We start from the raw sequence: 8,130 nt of genomic DNA on the forward strand, positions 1-8,130 counted from the left end.
ACTATTAATGTTAGTTTGATGTGTATAGAAGTCACACGATGGATTAGGTTGGAGACAATAAGGAAACAATAAATCGAATAAAGATGTAGGGATTATTCCTGGGGTATGAGCTCATAATTGCGAGTGCTGGATGCCATTGTAAACAAGCCTCTTAAAGATCATTTGAAAAATCAACATAATGACATGTTGTAGGTATCACAGACACGCAAAAGAAATGAAGATCAAGGGTACTGTCTTTTGAATGAGTATTTGTGACAAGGGATAATGAATGCCAGTGAAAACATCCTACACAGATTCAAAAGGGACTAAGTTTCAAAAAACTTAAATAAAGATGGCATACTCTGGAAAACTGTTAGGTGATTCAAAAGTGGCTCTATTGAGGATGATACTCAGGTTAAATATTTTATGTGTTTTAAATAAAATTACTTACAGAACATGAGGGTAGAAAACACTGTGTGACTAATTAATGCTTTATGAAATATGCTATCTTCATAAGTCTGTATAAAGAAATTAAAAATAAATACAATTTGATATTCATTTGCATTCTGAAAAGTTTACTTATTATAATTGAACTTGTTTTGTGTGCCTGCCATACTTCCCACTGGGAAAATGGGAGACCCCTATGTGGAGTCTCCTCATACTTGTGCTTGTTTATTAGTCATTTGGATCCCTCCCCACTCATGTATTCACAGGGTTAAGAAAACTGAGGCTCCAGGAGATGGTGTTACATTCAAGACTCACAAAGAGTGGTTAATGGCACATGTTGGGCTAGAACACAGGTTTCTACGTAGGTCCCATGCTCATTTCAGTCAGAGAGGGAAAGCCCAGCAACATCACAGAGATAGGACCAAGTATGCTGGGAGTAGAAAGTAGTGAGGGTGGTAAATGGAGAAGCTCTATAGGATGACAGGAAGAGACTAGAAAAGTTACAAGACTTTCTTTTTTCCTAAAATAACTATATTCTTTTTTTTTTTTTAACTGAAAGAGTAATGCATATTATGGTAAACATGTGGTTTGGTTGCCTTTCTTCTGAGGACTAATTCTTCCCACTCCATAAAGTATTGTCAGGGATCTCTACCATGGAATTGTGCCCTGTGACAGGAGAGGCACATGACTTGGTTGGATCCATGAGAGACTCCCCCTCTCCTGAACATAGTTACAAATCTACCTGGGTCATGTGACCAGGAGGGGCTATAACAGGGAAGAACAAGTCTGACTCCATATTGGATCTGTTTCTTTTACTTCAACCTTTGTATTCTATCACTTTCGCTACAAGTTAATAACTAAAGGGATGTTGCCTATAGCTTAAAGTATAAATAATGGCCCATCTCTGGGAACCCTGCCTCCCATGTGTGAGTGTTAAGCTAAAATACCTTTGTTTAGATCACAGAAAACATCCTGACCAGGCCCACCTGTGAATGGCGGCAGGAAAGAAGAAATTAACACATCCCTTCTGGAGTCTGGCTGGAACCAGGAAATATTTGCAGCAACTTATTGCCTTTTTTTACTCTTCACCTCTCTCTCTTTGTTCTGTAAAAGAAACTAGCCTCCAAATCCCGGCAAGATGGTTTTCTGGGATACTACTCCACCATCTTCTCGGTCTGCTGGCTTTCCAAATAACGTCGCTATTCTTTGCCCCAACAACTCAGCTCTCGATTTATTTGCCTGTCATGTGGCAAGCAGTACAAGCTTGGACTTGGTAACAGGGCCAGTCAGAATCATCTGGAGAAACTCTTTCTCCTGGAGTTATGGAGTGGAAATAACAAAGAGTAGTGTTGCCATTGGCCACGTCTCCTGGCCACATGGAAGAAGATCATCTTCAGTGGGTGGGAAGGAGGCCAAACTCAGAGCGAAACATGGTCAAGAAATCTAATGAAGGACAACATCCTGCTTTGATTCACATGTTCTGGTTGTTGCGGAAATAGTGTCCCTAGACTTCCCAGTCATATAAGCCACTAAATTTCCCTTTTTATTCCAAATCAACCAACAGTCTTACAAGTATATCAAGGAAAAAATAGACAATCGAAAGAAGAAAATAGACCCACACACCCATGGACATAATTGTCTTTGTCTTTGACAAAGGAGGCAAAAATATACAATGGGGAAAAGACAGTCTCTTTAGCAAGTGGTGTTGGGAAAGCTGGACAGCCGCATGCAAATCAATGAAGTTAGAACACACCCTCACACCATGCACAAAAATATACTCAAAATGGCTTAAAGACTTAAACATAAGACAACATAAAACTTCTAGAAGAGAACATAGGCAAAACATTCTCTGACATAAATCGTACTAATGTTTTCTTAGGTCAGTCTCCCAAGACAATAGAAATAAAAGCAAAAATAAACAAATGGGACCTAGTCAAGCGTATAAGCTTTTTTGTTTGTTTTATAAATACTTTTTAAATTTATTTATTTATTTCTGGCTGTGTTGGGTCCTCGTTTCTGTGCGAGGGCTTTCTCTAGCTGTGGCAAGCGGGGGCCACTCTTCATCACGGTGCGCTGGCCTCTCTTGCTACGGAGCACAGGCTCCAGACACGCAGGCTCAGCAACTGTGGCTCACGGGCCCATTTGCTCCGCGGCATGTGGGATCTTCCCAGACCAGGGCTCGAACCCGTGTCCCCTGCATTGGCAGGCAGACTCTCAACCACTGCACCACCAGGGAAGCCCCAAGCTTATAAGCTTTTGCACAGCAAAGGAAACCATCAACAAAACAAAAAGACAACAAACGAACTGGGAGAAAATATTTGCAAATGATGTGACTGACAAGGGCTTAATTTCCAAAACATACAAACAGCTCATACAACTCAGTAACAAAAAAACAAACAACCCAATCGAAAAATGGGCAGAAGACCTAAATAGACATTTCTCCAAAGAAGACATACAGATAGTCAATAGGCACATGAAAAGATGCTCATCATAGCTAATTATTAGAGAAATCCAAATCCAAACTGCAATGAGGTACCACTTCACACCGGCCAGAATGGCCATCATTAAAAAGTCTACAAATAATAAATGCTGGAGAGGGTGTGGAGAAAGGGAACCCTCTTTACACTATTGGTGGGAATGTAAATTGGTTCAGCCACTATGGAAAACAGTATGGAGGTTCTTAAAAAAACTAAAAATAGAGTTGCCATATGATCCAGCAGTCCCACTCCTGGGCATATACCCAGACAAAACTACAATTCGAAAAGATATATGCACCCCTATGTTCATAGAAGCACTATTTACAATAGCCAAGACATGGAAACAACATAAGTGTCCATCGACAGATGAATGGATAAAGAAAATGTGGGGTGTGTGTGTGTATATATATATATATATATATACACACACACAATGGAATATTACCCAGCCATTAAAGAGATTGAAATACTGCCATTTGCAGCAACATGGATGGACTTAGAGATTATCATATTAAATGAAGTAAGTCAGAAAGAGAAAAGCAAATACTATATATATGATATCACTTACATGTGGAATCTGAAATATGACACAAATGAACATATCTATGAAACAGAAGCAGACTCACAGACATAGAGGACAGACTTGTGGTTGCCAAGGGGGGTGGGGGTGGGAGGTAGTGGGAGTCTGGGATGAGCAGATGCAAACTATTATATATAGGATGGATAAATGACAAGGTCCTACTGTACAGCACAGGGAACGATATTCAATATCCTGTGATAAACCATAATGGGAAAGAATATGAAATAGAATACATATATGTATAACTGATCCAGTGCTATATAGCAGAAATTAACACAACATCGTAAATCAACTATACTTCAATAACATTTTTTAAAAGAGAGGAAGAAGAAAATAGAAATCAACCACAGTCATTACCCAGAATGAAAACTCACACACACACTCACATGTAGAAATACACTGTTTAATAAAAGATTTTTTTTTTACTAACAATATATTGCAAATATATTTTCATAGGAGACTTCACTGCTTTTGTCAACTCTAATACTAACCAGCTGCGTAAGAATGAGCCATCTCTTAAAATCTCTGGTTATCAGTTTTTGCACCTGTCAAGGGAAGAATCTGGAAGTAGACTGCTAAAATCCAGCAAGGTTGGATAGGTAAGTGAGACCGTTGGATGAAATATTTTAAATGCCAGGTAGAGCAGTTTGGGCAGCAGTGAACTATGGCGGGCTCCTAAGCCACAGACCTTCTCAACTCCATTATTTTTTTTTTAATATTTAAAATTATTTATTTTATCATTATGCACATTGAAGGAAAGCATTACAGACAGCAGAGTTCTTTCCCACCATAAAATTTACACCCATCTAATTAGCTAGAAACACTAGCTTGAAGAGGTACTGATCTGTTCCATTTGTAATAATTTCTCTACAGCAAACAATCGTCTTATAGTTGGAACATGTTGAAGAAAATATTATCTCACAAGTCTTTTTTTGTTCTTTGAGTCTCAATCACCAAGAGTTCAAGGGACTTTGAGAGAATCCTGGTGTCCTGCATGGCCTGATGAATGCATTAAAATCAAGCAGTGTATTTGTATTCTGAAACTACTCTTAGCTCCATACAAATGTTACTTGGGTTGTGGAGCTCACGTTTCTTGCACTGGCACTATGACATATGAAGAACATTTTGTCATGAAAGTTTCACACCAATTTTGTTTTGTTCTTTCTTCATTAGCCCCTGTGCTTCCTTTTCCATTTTCTTCCTTTGTTGTTCTGCTGCTCTCTTTTCTCTCTCTTCTGCTGCCTCAGAACTTCTTTGGCTTGCCAGGCCGCATCTTCTTCTTCTTCCCATGCATTGGTATTTTCCTGCCAGGTATCCAAGTCACCTAATTCAGGAGACTGATGAATAAAAGGCATATCTTGTGTAACTGCTAGTCTACTAGAGACACCCGTGCTACCATCTGGGATGCCAAAATTTAATGGTTCTCTCTTCTTAATAATGATTTTCTGGGTTTTCTTTATAGTTGGTGTCATGTCCTTAAAATAGTCAGGTTCCAGTTGTTCTAAAGCATTTTGCTGTGTTGCCACATTCCCATTCCCTCCTTCAATCTTTACACTTGCGGGTGCATCTTCATCCCAGGAAGTCCACTCTTCAACATCTGTCTGCTTAGGAACTGATGAATAATCAACTGTAGTTGGCAAAGTTCTTTGGTCTCCACTTAATTTCCGTCCTCTGCCAGGTCTGCGTATTAATCTCTTTAGGAATGAGAATACTGTTGCTAGGCAGGTACAAACTTTAAATAACTTGAAACTGTGTGATAACCATGGTGGGAATCAAAACCTGCCCCTGCCCCTCCCCCTTCCCCGCCCCCTTCCCCGCCCCCTTCCCCTCCCCACCCGCCCGGCGGAGGCTCCCAGCCGCTGCGGGCTGCGCGCGCACACAAGACGCACGCACGCGCACTGCTGGTCGCTTCCTCGAGCCTGTGCTCCGCCGGGTCAGTCCCGGCCCCGCTCATTCAAAGCTGGGCGCGCGCTCCGTCTCAGCCGCCGCTGCTGCCACGCAGCTGCCATAGCCGCCCCCTCGTCGGGAAACCCTCCCCTCCCCCAGTCCCACCTCCCTCCTGCCTCTCCTCCTTCGCCCTCGAAGGCGGCTCTCGGTAGTTCAACTGCATTATTTTATATTCTTTTTTTTTTTTTTTTTTTTAGTTCTTATAGCACCGTTTGAAATTTTAAGGTAGTCCCCCAAACACAACTTTATTTTCTTCCTATTTTCCTGTCATTTCCTGAAAATAATACATTTGTTTTTCTTATTATATGAAATGAGCCTTGTTATATACAAGCCACATATAAGAAGTTGCAGCCTCGGCTTCTGAAGAGTGGGAGATAAGAAAACCCATGACTCCTCCTGCTTCCGTGGACTTAGGGCTCTTATTGAAGATGCTCCTCCTAGATCCCGTTGGCGGTACCTCACCAGCTGATACACCCTTGGCTTGCCTCGCATCTAATAATATCCTGGATCTGGATTTCCTTTCAGATGTTTCTAAATTTGATTCCTCTTCGTTTCAGCCACAGAGCAATCCCAGAGTAAAGGGCAAAGAAGGTTATAGGCCTTTTTCACCCCTGGGAATCTTAGAAACCCGAGAAGGGATTCTCCCAAGAAGGGACTCTTCAGGATAAAAGATCTCCCTGTGGGGAGATGACTAAACCCCTTTATCTGGCGTGTGGCATTTGCGCCTTCTTACGGTAAATTCCTTTAGGGACGTGATTTCTAACAGCCTTTCCTGGAATCGGTGGATGCCGTCATGTACAATAGACAACCTGAGAAGAGCAATTCTGACAGAGAACTGGAGTCCATAAACAAATGAGTCCCCGAGTCCCTCTGCCACGGTCTCTTCCCTATCTGTGTGGCGTGGTTTTACTTTGTCACAGGCCACGTTTCCTAACACGAGTGGTTGCACTTGGGTTAACCTCTAATGTTCCAGTCTCTTCAATGACATCCCATCATCATCCTTAGACGAGAGGCTTTTAAACATGATTTCTTAGTGCTGGTCTGCAGGTCGACACCCAGATGTCCCGTGCTCTTCAACACTCAGTGGCTCCCACTTAGGGAAGGTAAGAAGAGAAGCCGTATTGTGAGCGCCCTCTAAGGGCCCGGGCATTCTGCTTGGCATTTATGTTCACTATCTTACTTCATCATTATAACCATAGAGTCTGTAAATATTATCACTTTTTTTTACAAATAAACCAAATCTCAGAGAAGTCACTTTCCTCTTGCACATCATCATGTCACGTGGGACATAAAAGAGCTACAATTAAAGCCCTCAGCTCTGACTCTTCCCAGATGAGACCAGAACCTTTCAGAGCAATCCCTAGAGGAAACAGGAGAACAGAGAAAAAAGAACTGTGGTTTTTTTTTTTTCTCACAGAGTAGATCTGTCACAGCTGATGATTCACAGTTCGTTCTCAAGTACCTGTTGACAATCTTTTGCTCAAGGTCTGTTGCGAAAGATGGGATAAGTCGAGATGGCGGTGGAAGAGGAGCAGGGAATTGGGGAGCCTCATTTGAGCTTCTAGGTGCTGGTGGATCCTTCTGACCTATGACACACAATCCTGGGGGCCACTCTTCAAGTTCTTCTCCTGGGAGACTTAAAGACAAAGCTACTTGTCTGAGCTGAGCAGCTCTAGGCAGAGGAAGGACAGCAGGAATTTTGTCAAAATGCCAAATGGATGGCCAAGAGGAAAAAGAGGAAGATAGTAGCGATGGCATCCTCTGGAGATGGCTGGCTATTCACAGCCCAGTGTAGGATTGGCTCTATTAGCTGTGACGTGGAGAGGTACATTAAGATACCAGTCAGCAGTGTGGCCCCGTGAAAGCCATTCTTTATGACTGAAGTAAAGCAAAAATTTGGTTTTGAATTCTTATCATCATCCCCTGACTCCCCAGCCCCTACTACATACGTGTGCACACACCCATACACACACAAACACAGAAGCTTGATATCTTGCCTTTGGAATTCTCAGGATGCCATATCAACCCTGCCCTGGGTAGTAATACATATCCCTCCAGAACTAGGAAAAGGGCCTGGTTTTTAGCATTCAAGAGGTAACGGGGAGGTTTTCTAGCACAAGATAATAACGTTTCCCTGCCTTGCAAGTCCTCGGTTGGCACAGGTAATCTTAATTCCCTACCCTCTCCCAGTTCCCTGGTGATACTCAGCGAGGCTGTGATGGCAGTGGCTGACCCCAGGCGGTCCCGGCTGCCTGAAGTAAAGCGTACTGCTCTTCTTCTCACTTGCTGGAGGTGAATGAAGAAAGTGCGTTACACACCAATATCAGGGGGAAGATTGACCTGAAGGGTAATCTATGATACAGAGGAGGAAGAAGAGATCAAATTTAGCTGGTGCAAACTGAGTTAGCTATATAAAGGTGGAAGAAACCGCACAGCAGATCTTGAGAAGAAACAAAGAAGAGAAAAAGGCAGAATTATAAACCAGTTTAACCACAAGAGTGAGGATAACCAAGGACGCTGAGTGAATCAGACCGTGGAGGGGTAAGGCCCAGTTAAGGCTGCACTGGGCACACACTGCCCTGGCCATCACACATTCACCTATTCTGATCGGATTTAAATGAGAAGAATTACATGTGAATAAAAGAAACAGGCATGAGGGAGCAAAGTGGCACATGCTGCATCTTGGAGACTGTTCTGGGA

General features: G+C 42.4%; 1 pseudogene across 1 annotated transcript; it reads right to left on the reverse strand.

Moving 5' to 3' along the window:
• Positions 1 to 3,331: 3,331 nt before the first annotated feature.
• Positions 3,332 to 5,271, reverse strand: LOC309644257 (receptor-binding cancer antigen expressed on SiSo cells pseudogene; annotated as a pseudogene). The gene has a single exon. The product of its transcript is annotated as a receptor-binding cancer antigen expressed on SiSo cells pseudogene (transcript).
• Positions 5,272 to 8,130: the final 2,859 nt, after the last annotated feature.

The sequence above is a fragment of the Balaenoptera physalus genome (assembly GCF_965194825.1).
Source record: "Balaenoptera physalus genome assembly, chromosome: 15".
NCBI lineage: Eukaryota > Metazoa > Chordata > Mammalia > Artiodactyla > Balaenopteridae > Balaenoptera > Balaenoptera physalus.